A 15,791-nucleotide genomic window follows, 5' to 3' on the forward strand; every position below is an offset into this window, starting at 1 on the left:
CCCCCAATGTTCTCTCCCTATTTGCCCCCCCAACACTCTCTCCCTATTTGCCCCCAACGCTCTCTCCCTATTTGCCCCCCAACGCTCTCTCCCTATTTGCCCCCCCAACACTCTCTCCCTATTTGCCCCCCAACACTCTCTCCCTATTTGCCCCCAACGCTCTCTCCCTATTTGCCCCCCAACGCTCTCTCCCTATTTGCCCCCAACGCTCTCTCTCTATTTGCCCCCCAACGCTCTCTCCCTATTTGCCCCCAATGCTCTCTCCCTATTTGCCCCCCAACGCTCTCTCCCTATTTGCCCCACAATGTTCTCTCCCTATTTGCCCCCCAATGTTCCCCCTGTTTGCCCCCCAATGCTGTCTCTGTTTGCCCCCCAACACTCTCCCCCCCTTGCTAAGCCTGCCTAACTCCCCTGCTAAGGCTCTCCTGCAAGTTTCCATGTTGAGTGCTGGGTCTGGCCCTGGAATGCTCCCCCCACATCAGAGCAGAATAAATTACCCAGATCAGACAGAAAGGAGAGCAGGGGAGAGGGATGGAGAGGGGGAGGAAGGGATGCAGGGGGAGTAAGGATGGGAGAGGGGGGAGGAAGGGATGCAGGGGGAGTAAGGATGGGAGAGGTGTGGGGGGTGGAGGAGGAGGAGGTGTGGGGGGGAGAGTCATGTTTCAGAGCAGGCTCTCAGTCCCTCTGAGCACTCTCTCACATCCACAGCTGTCTGAATCCATTGTCCCAGCCAGTGTGAGAAGAGACAGCCAGAGAGAGAGACTAGAGGGACACGAGACGTCATCAATGCTCAGCCAACCTAGGGACCAGTGGAGACACCACCCAGACACATCAGGGGAGAGACATCCTCTCTGAGGCTGCAGTGAGCAAAAGAGACATCCCTCAGACTGCTCAGCTCTACAAGCGAGTCTCTGCAGATAGGGGGAGAGCGCAGGGACCGCCCTGGACATCCACACAAAGGGAAATCCTGAAAGAGACAGCCTGGGGATGAGAACAAAGCTCTGACATGGACATATAGCACCTTGAGACATCCCAAGTGACATGCAGAGGCCTATGTGACACCGCTCCACTGGCACGGGAAAGGGATTTCACCGAGACAGTCCAGAGAGAAGAGACAGCTTGGCAGAGACTCAATGTAGAGGGTCTTGGCATGGAAGCTGGGCCTGATCAAAAAGAACCAGCCACAAAACAGCGTCCCACAGAACTGACACTCTAACGGTGAGATTCATACCTATTCTGCACCCCAAATCATGGATCTGTCTCTCCCACAGAGCTCACACTCTAACGGTGTGATCCATGCCTATTCTGTATACCAGGTGTTAGATCTGTCTCTCCCACAGAACTGACACTCTAACGGTGAGATTCATACCTATTCTGCACCCCAAATCATGCATCTGTCTCTCCCACAGTGCTGACACTCTAACTGCACTGCATGACATACTCCGCTATACCCCAGAGCTAACAATCTAAGCAGCACACTACATTACATATCTCCCCTGTACAACAGAGCTGACAATCTAAACAGCACTGCATCTATGATCTGTCTGTACCACAGAGCTCACAATCTAAATGTCACACTACACATATTTTCCCTGTACCAGGGAGCTGACAATCTAAACGTCACACTACACATATTTCCCTGTACCAGGGAGCTAACCATCTAAATGTCACACTACACATATTTCCCCTGTAGCAGAGAGCTGACAATCTAAACGTCACACTACACATATTTCCCCTGTACAAGAGAGCTGACCATCTAAATGTCACACTACACATATTTCCCCTGTAGCAGAGAGCTGACAATCTAAACGTCACACTACACATATTTCCCCTGTACAAGAGAGCTGACCATCTAAATGTCACACTACACATATTTCCCCTGTAGCAGAGAGCTGACAATCTAAACGTCACACTACACATATTTCCCCTGTAGCAGGGAGCTGACAATCTAAACGTCACACTACAGATATTTCCCCTGTAGCAGGGAGCTGACAATCTAAACGTCACACTACAGATATTTACACTGTACTAGGGAGCTGACAATCTAAACCTCACACTACAGATATTTACACTGTACCAGGGAGCTGACAATCTAAACGTCACAGTACACATATTTCCCCTGTACCAGAGAGCTGACCATCTAAATGTCACACTACACATATTTCCCCCGTAGCAAGGAGCTGACAATCTAAATGTCATACTACATATATGTCCCATGTACCAGGGAGCTGACAATCTAAACATCACACTACAGATATTTCCCATGTACCAGGGAGCTGACAATCTAAACGTCACACTACACATATTTCCCCTGTAGCAGGGAGCTGACAATCTAAACGTCACACTACAGATATTTCCCCTGTAGCAGGGAGCTGACAATCTAAACGTCACACTACAGATATTTACACTGTACTAGGGAGCTGACAATCTAAACGTCACACTACAGATAGTTACACTGTACCAGGGAGCTGACAATCTAAACGTCACAGTACACATATTTCCCCTGTACCAGAGAGCTGACAATCTAAATGTCACACTACACATATTTCCCCTGTACCAGAGAGCTGACCATCTAAATGTCACACTACACATATTTCCCCCGTAGCAAGGAGCTGACAATCTAAATGTCATACTACATATATGTCCCATGTACCAGGGAGCTGACAATCTAAACATCACACTACAGATATTTCCCATGTACCAGGGAGCTGACAATCTAACCCAAGCACTGCATTACATATCTCTTCTGATGAAAGATGACAGTGTAAAACTTCAGTGAATCAGTTGGGCAGTGCTCACAACACAGATCCTCTAGACCACAGAGCTGGCATTTCAATAGTTCAACTAAATGGCTCCAGGAAGACTTCTAAGTGTTTGGTATCTTAGAGTAAGATCCTTTGTGCTCATCCCAATTATTCGGCCTGTGTCATGTCTTTTATATTATTAATATTATTATTGGAACTATAACAATAATATTGCTAATTTAATGTTCCAGCATACTCTGCACAGTACAGTGTAGATGACCCTAGATAAATGGTGTAGTGGAGCATTTTGTGAGCCGAGGTGTTGCATTTAAGGTCCTTTCATACAGTGTAAGTGTGACAGTTTGTTGTATTTAGTGTATATATACTGTGTGTATGGATTATGTACCTATATTTTGTAAAAAGTGTGTGTCATTATTATAATAAGTTTGTGTGTGTGTTTTATGTGTCTCTGTTTATATAAAGTGTGTGTGCTTTGTATAGAGAGTGTGAATATTAGGACTATGTGTGTTTGTTTTGTAATTAGTGTGTGTAGGTTTCATTCATAGGTTTATCCTAACTATAAGATAAGGCCAGGGACTAATGGAAGTATTTAGAAAATTGGGCAGACTAGATGGGCCGAATGGTTCTTATCTGCCGTCACATTCTACGAGTCTATGTTTAGTGTTTAAGGAGCTTGTGTCTTTTTTTTGTATATAGTATGTGTGTTTTTTGTAAATGGTGTGTGTGTTTTGTATAATGTGTTTTTTCTGTATAGTGTGTGCATGTTTTGTATATAATGTGTATTATAATGATATTTGCTTGTTTTGTGAATAGTTTGTAGGTTTAGTGCGTAAGGAAGTTGTGTATGTGAGTTGTATATTGTAGCGGAGCTCCCTGTACCCCGGCTGGGTACCTCCGCCAAGGACCGCTTCCTAGCTGGAACAGGGGACAAACCTCAGTACTCCTGCAGCCAGTCGCCGTGACTTGACTGGGGTACTGGAACTGAATGGGGAACTAGCTCTATCCACTTCCAGAGACTGGACGACACTCAGTCCTGGGAGCTCTATTCGTTACAAGGACTTTCCCCATTAAATCCTCCACACTGGAACAAGCTGGGAACTATGTGTCCCAGTAACCAGACGACACATAGTTCTGGTAGTACAAGCTGGAATGTTTAATCTGGCCAGATGGCCTGCTTTTATACATTTATGGACACAGTCAAACACGCCCATGACACTCCCACACAAAACACGGTAATCCCCCGCCTGTGCCTGGGAGATAAGTCAGGAACTGTACAAACTCAATTATCTCCAGGTACAGAAAAACATACAATTTATAAAACAACCCAAAATACACAAAAACACCCTAATCTGGGGGATAGCCCTGATCTGGGGGACCAACATATCAAAAAATCATCCAGATCGGTTCAGGGGTTCGAGATTTCCATGGAAGTCAATTATTTGACCGACCGCGCACATAGTCCTATGCCCAAAACAGTTCCATGAAATCAGGGCTAGCTGTTGGTCAACTTTGGTAACATAAAAAACAAAAGAATTACCGAACGTAGTCTATATTGGAACTGTGGAGCTTGTTTCCCTCATCCAGACGAACGATTCCACCCAACAGTGTTCTTCTAGGATCTACCAAACCCAACGCAGATGATGATGGTAGTCCAGCGGTGTTCGGGAGTTTCAGTGTCGGAAAATAGGTCCATGAACTCGACGACCGCTGCGTTCACGCGAACAAGATGGCCGCCACCATGTGGTCGTTCATACAAATTGCGGCCACCCAGACGAACATATAGAACACTGAGGTGAGAACCGTTCCAAGGTTCATGAGGTTGTTCGGTTCCTAAACGGTATAGGAAAATTGCACGAACCAGGCCATTTAAACAGTCTTTTACAGGGCACAAGGCTGGCAAGCAGGCTCCTCTAGGAGCTTGTGGCAAACTCACGTGGGAAGGGGAGTTTGTCACATATATAGAGTGGTATTTACGTGTTTTGTACATAGTGTGTGTGGAGGAGGATACTGTCAATTTGCTTCCTTTTCCTCTGTTCCTCCACTGCGGCATTCTCAGGGTATTTCTTTGGCTGTTTCATTTTGATGGCATCATTTACGCACGTTGTGGCGTCGCGATTATGACACTAGCTGATAGCATTTCTGCTTTACCTATATAACTGGCCTGCTTGTTCTAGTCAACGGCATGTCGCAGTTCTTAAAGTGTCTGAATGCAATTTATCTACGTCTAATGTTATGTGGTTTTAACCCGTCTCTGTTTTGTTATTGTGGCCTCTGTATCCCTTGACCTCGGCTTGCCTTGTCATTGTGTTGTCTCTCTCTGTGTTTCCTGCCGCGTTTCACCTGTTTGCAGGTATGTTTCAGCCACCCAAGTCTAAAAGTAAGTCCGGCCATTCTAAGGATAATGGGCTCCTACCTACTGGGTAATTTCCTCTGTGAGGTCCTCGTATTAAAGTCTGCACGTTGGGTTTGCAGTCTCCTGTTAGGATTGTGTGTTTATGTTTTACATATTGTTGTATGTGGTGTTAAGATTATGTGCTTGTTTGTTAGGATTTTTTTGTATTTTTTAGGTTCAAGGCGCTCTTAATATTTCAATATTTATCCAAGACGCCCCATGTAAAAAACATTTCCAGGTTGTATACATGTACAGGGCTGCAGCATATACTGGGCCCCTTTTCAGCAGAAATGTTTCCGGGTCAAGGGTGGATCCAGAACTTAATCTTGGGATGGGGCACTGGTAGATTATTTAAAGAAACAATCCAGGCACAATAACCACTACAACACTCTGTAGTGGTTATGGTGCCAGGAGTGCCATGGTGCCCTCCCAAAGAACAGTTTGACAACTTACCTGGGGTCTACAGTTTGACAACTTACCTGAGGTCTGGATAGGGGCTGTCCTATTGATTAGGTGCAGTAGTGTGTGTGAGGGGTGCAATGTATGTGTGTGTGTGTGTTGCTGTGAGGGCTGCAGTGTGTGTGTGTATGTGAGGGGTGCAGTGTGTGTGTGTTGCTGTGAGGGCTGCAGTGTGTGTGTACGGAGGTGCATTGTCCTCTCTCCCTCCCTTGCCGACTGCAGCATTACAGTGCTAGCGGGCCGATGAGGAGGATCTCTGATCTCCCCTCCAGTCCTGCAGAGCTGACAGGGGGAGGGAGGCACATTTTGGGAAACGCTTATAGTATGTGTCTGTGTTTTCTTCACCAGCTTTTGTGTGCACCCCTCAAAACCAAACCAAACATGTGTGAACAAGGACACAACATTTTATTATGACAGAACACAACTATTTATTTAACAACATATTGGAATTACACACGTTGTTAACACACTGGCACGCATTAACATACATAGAGACATAGGCATGCGCAGCCTATTGCATTAGGGTGTGCACCCTAAAGCACAAGCACACGCTGCGTATATATATATATATATGTGTGTGTATGTATGTATGTATGTATGTATGTATATATGTAAATGTACATATATATACACACACACATACACTGCTGCGTGTGTGTTTGTGCTGTGTGAGGGTGCTGGTAGTGTGCTATGTGGGTGAGGGTGTTTGTGTGTGTGTGCGCTTGTGAGGGTGCTGTTAATGTACTGTGTGTGAGGGTGCTGTTTGTTTGTGTGCGCTTGTGAGGGTGCTGTTTGTGTGTGCGGGTACTGGTAGTGTTCTGTGTGTGTGTTTGTTAGGGTCCTGTTAGTGTGCTGTGTGAGGGTGCTGTGTGTGAGGGTGCTGTTTGTGTGCTGTGTGTGTGTGAGGGTGCTGTTTGTGTTTGTGATGATACTGTTAGTGTGCTGTGTGTGTGTGTGTGTGTGTGTGTGAGGGTGCTGTTTGTGAGGGTGCTGTGTGTGCTGTGTGTGAGGGTGCTGTGTGTGTGTAGGTGCTGTATGTGTGTGCTGTATGTGTGTGTGTGCGCTGTGTGTGTGTTTGTGTGCTGTTTGTGTGATATATGTGTGTGTGTGTGTGTGTGTGTGTGCTGTATGTGTGCTGTATGTTTGGGTGATTTATGGGGTGGATGTGGGGGCAGATTAGTTCATAAATATCCCCCCTCCCTTCTTACCTTATGTAGGGAGGGGGTATCCTTCCCTGCTGCCTTCCCTGGTGGTTCAGTGGAGGTGGGGGCAGATAAGTTAATATCCCTCTCTTGTTACCTTATGCCTGGGAGGGGAGATTCTTGTTCCTGCTGCCATCCTTCGCTGGTGGTCCAGTGGAGAGTTAACTCTAGCCTGCGGGGCTAGAGTTCACTCTCGCGAGATCTGAGCGTTGCCGTGGCAACGCTCAGATCTCGCGAGAGGAACCCGGCAGAGCTGCTGGCAAGAGCTCCCCGGGTCCTCTCCTGCCCCCCTCCCTGCATGTGGGTCGGTGAGGGGAGGCAGAGAGCAGAGCCGGAGCTCGGATAGCGCCGGCTCTGCATCCTGAGATCTCCCCTGCCGGTCTCACTCCATAGGCAGGGGAGATCTCACAACAGGCACACCCCGTGCGCACGCCTATGCATAGAGAGTTACATGTCATTTTTATATTTGCAGCCATCCTCCTGTTAACATATCCTTTGTATCCAGGAGGGTGGCTTGCTTGGGGTTCTGGTGATGCTGGCTGAGGCTGATGGGAGTGAGTATGTAACAGCTCACTCCTGCCTCTCCTCTAAGAGTGTTGGGATAACCTATAGTCTACAGTGCAGTGTAAGTAGCAGAGCAATGGAAAGCATAATGTAAAATTGTCTAACATTTAATTCAAGCAGACATCAGGGGGGCTGAAGTGTAAGGACTACTGTTACGACACTCACCACCAGGGGAACGAAGCCGCCGTTTAGTGAATAATCCCCTTTCTCCAGAAATGCAGTTTTAATCCAGCCGACCGTCAAACTCCCGAACGGAGCATACGAACGCGGCAACTCCCGATCAGCAATTCAGTCGAAATCCTTCCACAGCTAGAAATAACGAAAAGTACTGTCCCAATAATAAATCCCTCCACAAACGAGACCAAGCTCCGTCTTGAAGGTCAAACAGGAATGTGTTTAATGGGGGCTACCTGCCCGGTATTTATGCGGGTCTCCACAAGGTGGACACTCCCCTAGGGGACCTTGTGGAAGACTGTACAATATATTGGACAGTAGCCAATCGCAGTGGCTTCAACATAAGCCCTTCCCATCTTACCCATAACTCCTTCTTCTCTATCCCGGAGATAATTAGGAAGAAACCTAATTATCTCCCAGGATAAAGACAATCGCCATTTTAAAATACAGTAGGAAAAATACAATAAAATACATAACTTAAGAAATACCGAATGCATATGGTTCGTGTAACGTATCCCCAGATATCCTGGATCTGAGTGCATATTTCTACCGAATAGCGCTCAGATCCGATGTACCTAGTTCAATCGCCATGGAGTCAAAGTCTTTCACAAGTCCTTCGGTATACAAATGACTCCATCGGACGGCTACCTGGGTAAAGTCCATATGAATGATATAAACTCCCGAACTGAACGGTGTTCATACGCCTCAACGAAATAGGAGGCGGGCGCCAGCTTCCAGCGGTGTTCGGCAGATAAAGTATCCGTTTTTAGTTCCATAGGATTTGCACCGAACACCGCTGATTCTCCTCGTGTCCCAAAATGGCCGCCGCCTCGTGGTCGGCATACGAACGACGACCACCCGTACGAATGGAATGGAGAGGTGTCTGCGGTTCAATTGAGGCCAATAGGTTAACTAGCAGCACACTCCTCTCCTGGGTGGCCGTCCATTCGGTAGTTTCAATCGGTACTTGGGGAAACACACTTACAGGGGCATACGGACAGGAAATCCAGCAAAATGAAGGCAAACAGACGAACCAACAATATAAGTCTATACAGATGGATCTGTCACAACTACCTAGAATGGAGGGAATTTAAGACTAAGGGGATGGCTAGGGCAGCTTATCTTCAAGGTGGTGTGGACTGCAACTCCCAAGCTTGACTGTGAGTGATAGAAGTTACAGCCTCCTCCCACCATCCCTCATGGGCGGTACTCTGTGTGTGAAGCTGGGAGGAAGTGACAAGCCGTCACTTCCTGCCAGCCGATATCACAGAGGCCCGGTCAGTTCTTAAAGGGCCACAGCTCCCGACTGAGTCCCTGTTAGCGATAAACAAATAATAGCCATTGGGTTGCTGCAATTTATATCTCCCCGAATTCACACACACAATCAGATACACAGTGTGATTTCCGGGATATTGTATGTGATTTGCGGGTGGCATGCAATGAAAATGTGGGCGTCTCCCTGAATTACAGAGAGACTTGGGATGTCTGATAATGTGTGTGTGTGTTTTGTGTATGAGGCTTCTATATATATATTTTGTTTAGTATGTATGTGTTACGTTAAGAGATACAGTTACCATAAAAATAAAGCTGCAACACCAATAGGGAACCGGGGAATAACTCGTCTGTATGTAGCCGTACGTGGGAACCAGGGTAATCTGAATGTGCCCTTCCTGGGTAAATACTTTGTTATTATTATTATGTGTATGTTTTGTATGTAGAGTGGGTGTTCTCACAGCCACCACACTAAGCCTAGCTCCATTTTAAAACAGTTTAACTTCCTACACTGCGGAGGCACCATAACCACTACAGCATGCTTGGAGTGTTCCTTTATGTTTGTATGTTTTGTATGCAAGGGGGATTTGGGGGGGGGCAGCTTTGTATTCCTGGCACTTATAGTATCCCTTTAAAGGACCACTATAGTGCCAGGAATACAAACTCGTTGTGCCCCCACCCTTATGGCCCCCCTCCCGCCGGGCTGAAGGGGGAGGAAGGGGTTAAACACTCACCTTTCTCCAGCGCCGGGCTCCCTCGGCACTGGGGCTCTCCTCCTCCTTTGGACGCCATCGGCTGAATGCGCATGGGTGGCAAGAGCCGCGCGCGCATTCACTCAGTCAATAGTAAAGCATTCTCAATGCTTTCCTATGGACGCTGGCGTCTTCTCACTGTGAAAATCACAGTGAGAATCGTGGAAGCGCCTCTTGCGGCTGTCAAAGAGACTGCTATGTTTACAGCAGGCAGGGTTAACCCTAGATGGACCTGGCACCCAGACCACTTCATTGAGCCTATAGTGCCCATAGTGGTCCTCTAATAACGGACGTCCAGTAAGTGCAGATATGACATTAGTGGATAGTGTCCCCAATGCTGCTGGAGGTAGAGATGGACCCCTGGCAGTAGAGGGGTTACACGCTGTATGTGCAATGTTTCCTAACAAAACGCTGTGTATACAGACTCCATTTAATGTGCGTGCTAGGGGTGTGTATATTTATCATTTAATGTGTGTGCCTTGATGTGACGGACTGCCTGGCACCCCAACTGGGTACCTCTGTCAAGCTCGCTTACTAGCATTTACCAGGGCACCAGTAGTGCTTCAGCCCCTAGCCGCCGCAGCTTGGCTGGGGTCTCAACATCACTTCCCGCCCCGGAAGTAGAGCTTCCAGTGATTAAGCTCTCCTGCAGAGAGTATAGCTGATCCACCCAAACACTGGCCCAGACTGAGTGAGTGGCCTGCTTATATACACAGCCCCCAGCAGGGGGTCTCCACACAATACAATGCAATCCCCTCCCATAAATCTCTGGGCCTGGGGGATAATTGCGTTAAAGACCGGTAAGCTAATTATCTCCCAGGAACAGAGAGACAAACACAAAAAAAAACAATAAAAATACCCAAAACATAATAAAAACACACAATAACTCCAAGTGAGCGCCCAAGTTATCCGAATAGCTCTCAGATCCATGCAGTGTAGGGGAAACGCCACCGTGTTAAAGTTCTGACCTGCCCCACACATCGTCCTATGCCCAAAATAGTTCCAGAGCGTTCGGTGCTTTTGGCTTTCAACTTTCGAAAACTCTTGTGGCTGCACCATCCCTTCAAAAAGCGCTCTCCTGGTGGGTTGCAAAGTAGTTCAAAACCACGGACCTAGTTGTCCGGGAGCCGCACGGTCACCTCAGGCCGAAAACAGTTCCATAACGTTCGCGGCTAAGTCCCGCTGAGGTGACCGGGAACCATTAAGTCCTCATGCCGAAATGAGTTCCATAGCGGTCAGGGCTAAGTACCGCTAAGACTATTCGTGGGTTTGCTTCATGCAAACGGCCATCAGAGAGCCAGCATTCGGTTCCATCCGCATGAAGGCAAAGTGCCGAACCAGGGGCACGCAGGGCTACTAATGGTGGCTGGGCAGGGTGACTCCCAAACAGTGTCCCAGACCTGGACCACAGTTGGTAGGCAGGAGGCCAGCTTCTACACTCCTCCAGGAGTCCGTGGCAAGCATCTGAGGAAAAGAGCGTTTTGTCACAAGGTTCATTTATAGAAATTTAAATTTCTGTTGAAATCTGCATTTTTTTGTAAAATTAAAAAAGAGGGCACTGTCTTCAGTAAACTAAACTGTTTCTGTTGTTTGAAGTGCCCCTTTCATTTTAGTGGTGTGGCTGTTCCGACTTACTAATAACTAAAACTAAAATAAATTTATAACAAGAACAATGTATCATATTTACAGATTGATTTCTAAACACATTTATTGTGGTTTAAAGACACATTACTGGGAGTATTATTGCTGTGGAGCTACACACCAACAATATGAAGCTCATAGAAAAGAGGGATTTGGGCCCAAAATAGGGACTGTCCCTCCAAAATATGGACACTTTGGAGGTATGAGTGTATGCGTTGTGTACATTGTGTGAAGAGATTTATCAAATTGTGTGAATGGGATGGGAGGCAGAATGTGCCGGAGACGGAATACAGAATGTGCCGGGGATGGGAGGCAGAATGTGCCGGGGATGGGAGGCAGAATGTGCCGGGGATGGGAGGCAGAATGTGCCGGGGATGGGAGGCAGAATGTGCCGGAGACGGAATACAGAATGTGCCGGAGATGGGAGGCAGAATGTGCCGGGGATGGGAGGCAGAATGTGCCGGAGACGCAATACAGAATGTGCCGGGGATGGGAGGCAGAATGTGCCGGGGATGGGAGGCAGAATGTGCCGGGGATGGGAGGCAGAATGTGCCGGAGACGCAATACAGAATGTGCCGGAGATGGGAGGCAGAATGTGCCGGGGATCGGAGGCAGAATTTGCCGGACACAGTAGATAATATGCCGGGGATGGGAGGCAGAATGTGCCGGGGATGGGAGGCAGAATGTGCTGTGGATGGGAGGCAGAATGTGCCGGGGATGGGAGGCAGAATGTGCCGGGGATGGGACGCAGAATGTCCCGGGGATGGGAGGCAGAATGTGCCGGGGATGGGAGGCAGAGTGTGCCGGGGATGGGAGGCAGAATGTGCCGGGGATGGGAGGCAGAATGTGCCGGGGATGTGAGGCAGAATGTGCCAGGGATGGGAGGCAGAATGTGCCGGGGATGGGAGGCAGAATAGGCCGGGGATGGGAGGCAGAATGTGCCGGGGATGGGAGGCAGAATGTGCCGGGGATGGGAGGCAGAATGTGCCAGGGATGGGAGGCAGAATGTGCCAGGCATGGGAGGCAGAATGTGCCGGGGATCGGAGGCAGAATGTGCCAGGGATCGGAGGCAGAATGTGCCGGGGATCGGAGGCAGAATGTGCCGGGGATGGGAGGCAGAATGTGCCGTGGATGGGAGGCAGAATGTGCCGGGGATGGGAGGCAGAATGTGCCGGGGATGGGAGGCAGAATGTGCCGGGGATGGGAGGCAGAATGTGCCGGGGATGGGAGGCAGAATGTGCCGGGGATCGGAGGCAGAATGTGCCGGACACAGGAGATAATGTGTCCCGGAGAGGGGAGGCAGAATGTGCCGGGGATGGGAGGCAGAATGTGCCGGGGATCAGAGGCAAAATGTGCCGGACACAGGAGATAATGTGTCACGGAGACGGGAGGCAGAATGTGCCGGGGATGGGAGGCAGAATGTGTCCCGGGGATCGGAGGCAGAATGTGCCGGGCATCTCAGGCAGAATGTGCCGTGGATGGATGGCAGAATGTGCAAGGGATCAGAGGCAGAATGTGCCGGGGATGGATGGCAGAATGTGCCGGGGATGGGAGGCAGAATTTGCCGGGGATCGGAGGCAGAATGTGCCGGGGATCGGAGGCAGAATGTGCCGGGGATGGGAGGCAGAATGTGCCGGGGATCGGAGGCAGAATGTGCCGGGGATGGGGTAGAGGTCCATTTAACACTGTGTGTCTCCTGCTGCCGGGACAGATGGGGTGGTTTCATCCTTTTGTGATGGGACCCCTGGGCTGGTGTTTGGCTCCAGATACCTCAGTGAGAGATTAGCCTCTCTCCCGCCAGCTGGGCTCTGTTACACCTTTACTCTATGTGATTTACAGAGAATTTCTTCCCTCCACTGGGTTAAAATTAGACATGCCAGGGACTGCATTTTGTGGTTAGATGAGATGTCACAGAATGTCCGCAGCGCAGGAGATCCTCCCTGGAATATTCTCAGCAAGCCTCCCCGGGCCCTGGCCGAGTGAGTGCACACTGCTGGTGGAATAGGTAGGAGACAGCCCCTAAATATGATAACTGAGAGACAGCCCCTAAATATGATAACTGAGAGACAGCCCCTAAATATGATAACTGAGAGACAGCCCCTAAATGTGATCACTGAGATAGCCCCTAGATGTGATAACTGATAGACAGCCCCCAAATATGATAACTGAGACAGCCCCTAAATATGATAACTGAGAGACAGCCCCTAAATATGATAACTGAGAGACAGCCCCTAAATGTGATAACTGAGACAGCCCCTAGATGTGATAACTGAGAGACAGCCCCCAAATATGATAACTGAGACAGCCCCTAAATATGATAACTGAGAGACAGCCCCTAAATGTGATAACTGAGACAGCCCCTAAATATGATAACTGAGAGACAGCCCCTAAATATGATAACTGAGAGACAGCCCCTAAATGTGATAGCTGAGACAGCCCCTAGATGTGATAACTGAGAGACAACCCCCAAATATGATAACTGAGACAGCCCCTAAATATGATAACTGAGAGACAGCCCCTAAATGTGATAACTGAGAGACAGCCCCTAAATATGATAACTGAGAGACAGCCCCCAAATATGATAACTGAGACAGCCCCTAAACGTGATAACTGAGACAGCCCCTAAATATGATAACTGAGAGACAGCCCCTAAATGTGATAACTGAGAGACAGCCCCCAAATATGATAACTGAGACAGCCCCTAAATATGATAACTGAGACAGCCCCTAAATATGATAACTGAGAGACAGCCCCTAAATGTGATAACTGAGACAGCCCCTAGATGTGATAACTGAGAGACAGCCCCCAAATATGATAACTGAGACAGCCCCTAATTGTGATAACTGAGACAGCCCCTAAATGTGATAACTGAGAGACAGACCCTAAATGTGATAACTGAGACAGCCCCTAAACGTGATAACTGAGACAGCCCCTAAATGTGATAACTGAGACAGCCCCTAGATGTGATAACTGAGAGACAGCCCCCAAATATGATAACTGAGACAGCCCCTAAATGTGATAACTGAGACAGCCCCTAAATATGATAACTGAGAGACAGACCCTAAATGTGTTAACTGAGACAGCCCCTAGATGTGATAACTGAGAGACAGCCCCCAAATATGATAACTGAGACAGCCCCTAAATGTGATAACTGAGACAGCCCCTAAATATGATAACTGAGAGACAGCCCCTAAATGTGTTAACTGAGACAGCCCCTAGATGTGATAACTGAGAGACAGCCCCCAAATATGATAACTGAGACAGCCCCTAGATGTGATAACTGAGACAGCCCCTAAATATGATAACTGAGAGACAGACCCTAAATGTGATAACTGAGACAGCCCCTAAACGTGATAACTGAGACAGCCCCTAAATATGATAACTGAGAGACAGCCCCTAAATGTGATAACTGAGACAGCCCCTAGATGTGATAACTGAGAGACAGCCCCCAAATATGATAACTGAGACAGCCCCTAAATGTGATAACTGAGACAGCCCCTAAATATGATAACTGAGAGACAGCCCCTAAATGTGTTAACTGAGACAGCCCCTAGATGTGATAACTGAGAGACAGCCCCCAAATATGATAACTGAGACAGCCCCTAAATGTGATAACTGAGACAGCCCCTAAATATGATAACTGAGAGACAGCCCCTAAATGTGTTAACTGAGACAGCCCCTAGATGTGATAACTGAGAGACAGCCCCCAAATATGATAACTGAGACAGCCCCTAATTGTGATAACTGAGACAGCCCCTAGATGTGATAACTGAGAGACAGCCCCCAAATATGATAACTGAGACAGCCCCTAATTGTGATAACTGAGACAGCCCCTAGATGTGATAACTGAGAGACAGCCCCCAAATATGATAACTGAGACAGCCCCTAAATGTGATAACTGAGACAGCCCCTAAATATGATAACTGAGAGACAGCCCCTAAATGTGTTAACTGAGACAGACCCTAGATGTGATAACTGAGAGACAGCCCCCAAATATGATAACTGAGACAGCCCCTAATTGTGATAACTGAGACAGCCCCTAAATATGATAACTGAGAGACAGACCCTAAATGTGATAGCTGAGACAGCCCCTAAACGTGATAACTGAGACAGCCCCTAAATATGATAACTGAGAGACAGCCCCTAAATGTGATAACTGAGAGACAGCCCCTAAATATGATAACTGAGACAGCCCCTAATTGTGATAACTGAGACAGCCCCTAAATATGATAACTGAGAGACAGCCCCCAAATATGATAACTGAGACAGCCCCTAAATGTGATAACTGAGAGACAGCCCCTAAATGTGATAACTGAGACAGCCCCTAAATGTGATAACTGAGAGACAGCCCCTAAATATGATAACTGAGAGACAGCCCCTAAATATGATAACTGAGAGACAGCCCCTAAATATGATAACTCAGAGACAGACCCTAAATATGATAACTGAGAGACAGCCCCTAAATATGATAACTGAGAGACAGCCCCTAAATATGATAACTCAGAGACAGACCCTAAATATGATAACTGAGAGACAGCCCCTAAATATGATAACTGAGAGACAGCCCCTA

The 15,791-nt window shown here is 47.9% G+C and overlaps 1 protein-coding gene across 4 annotated transcripts in view; it reads left to right on the forward strand.

Annotated features, from left to right (window-relative positions):
- Nucleotides 1-699: 699 nt before the first annotated feature.
- The window catches only part of DCHS1 (dachsous cadherin-related 1), a 194,304-nt gene continuing 179,212 nt past the window's right edge, over nt 700-15,791 (forward strand). For all 4 annotated transcript variants that reach the window (XM_063433387.1, XM_063433373.1, XM_063433379.1 and 1 more), the window contains exons 1-2: nt 700-1,181; nt 1,335-1,356. The gene's annotated coding sequence lies outside the window, so the exon portion shown is untranslated. The remainder of the gene's footprint in view (nt 1,182-1,334; nt 1,357-15,791) is intronic.

The sequence above is a fragment of the Pelobates fuscus genome, chromosome 1, assembly GCF_036172605.1.
Source record: "Pelobates fuscus isolate aPelFus1 chromosome 1, aPelFus1.pri, whole genome shotgun sequence".
Taxonomy (NCBI): Eukaryota; Metazoa; Chordata; class Amphibia; order Anura; family Pelobatidae; genus Pelobates; species Pelobates fuscus.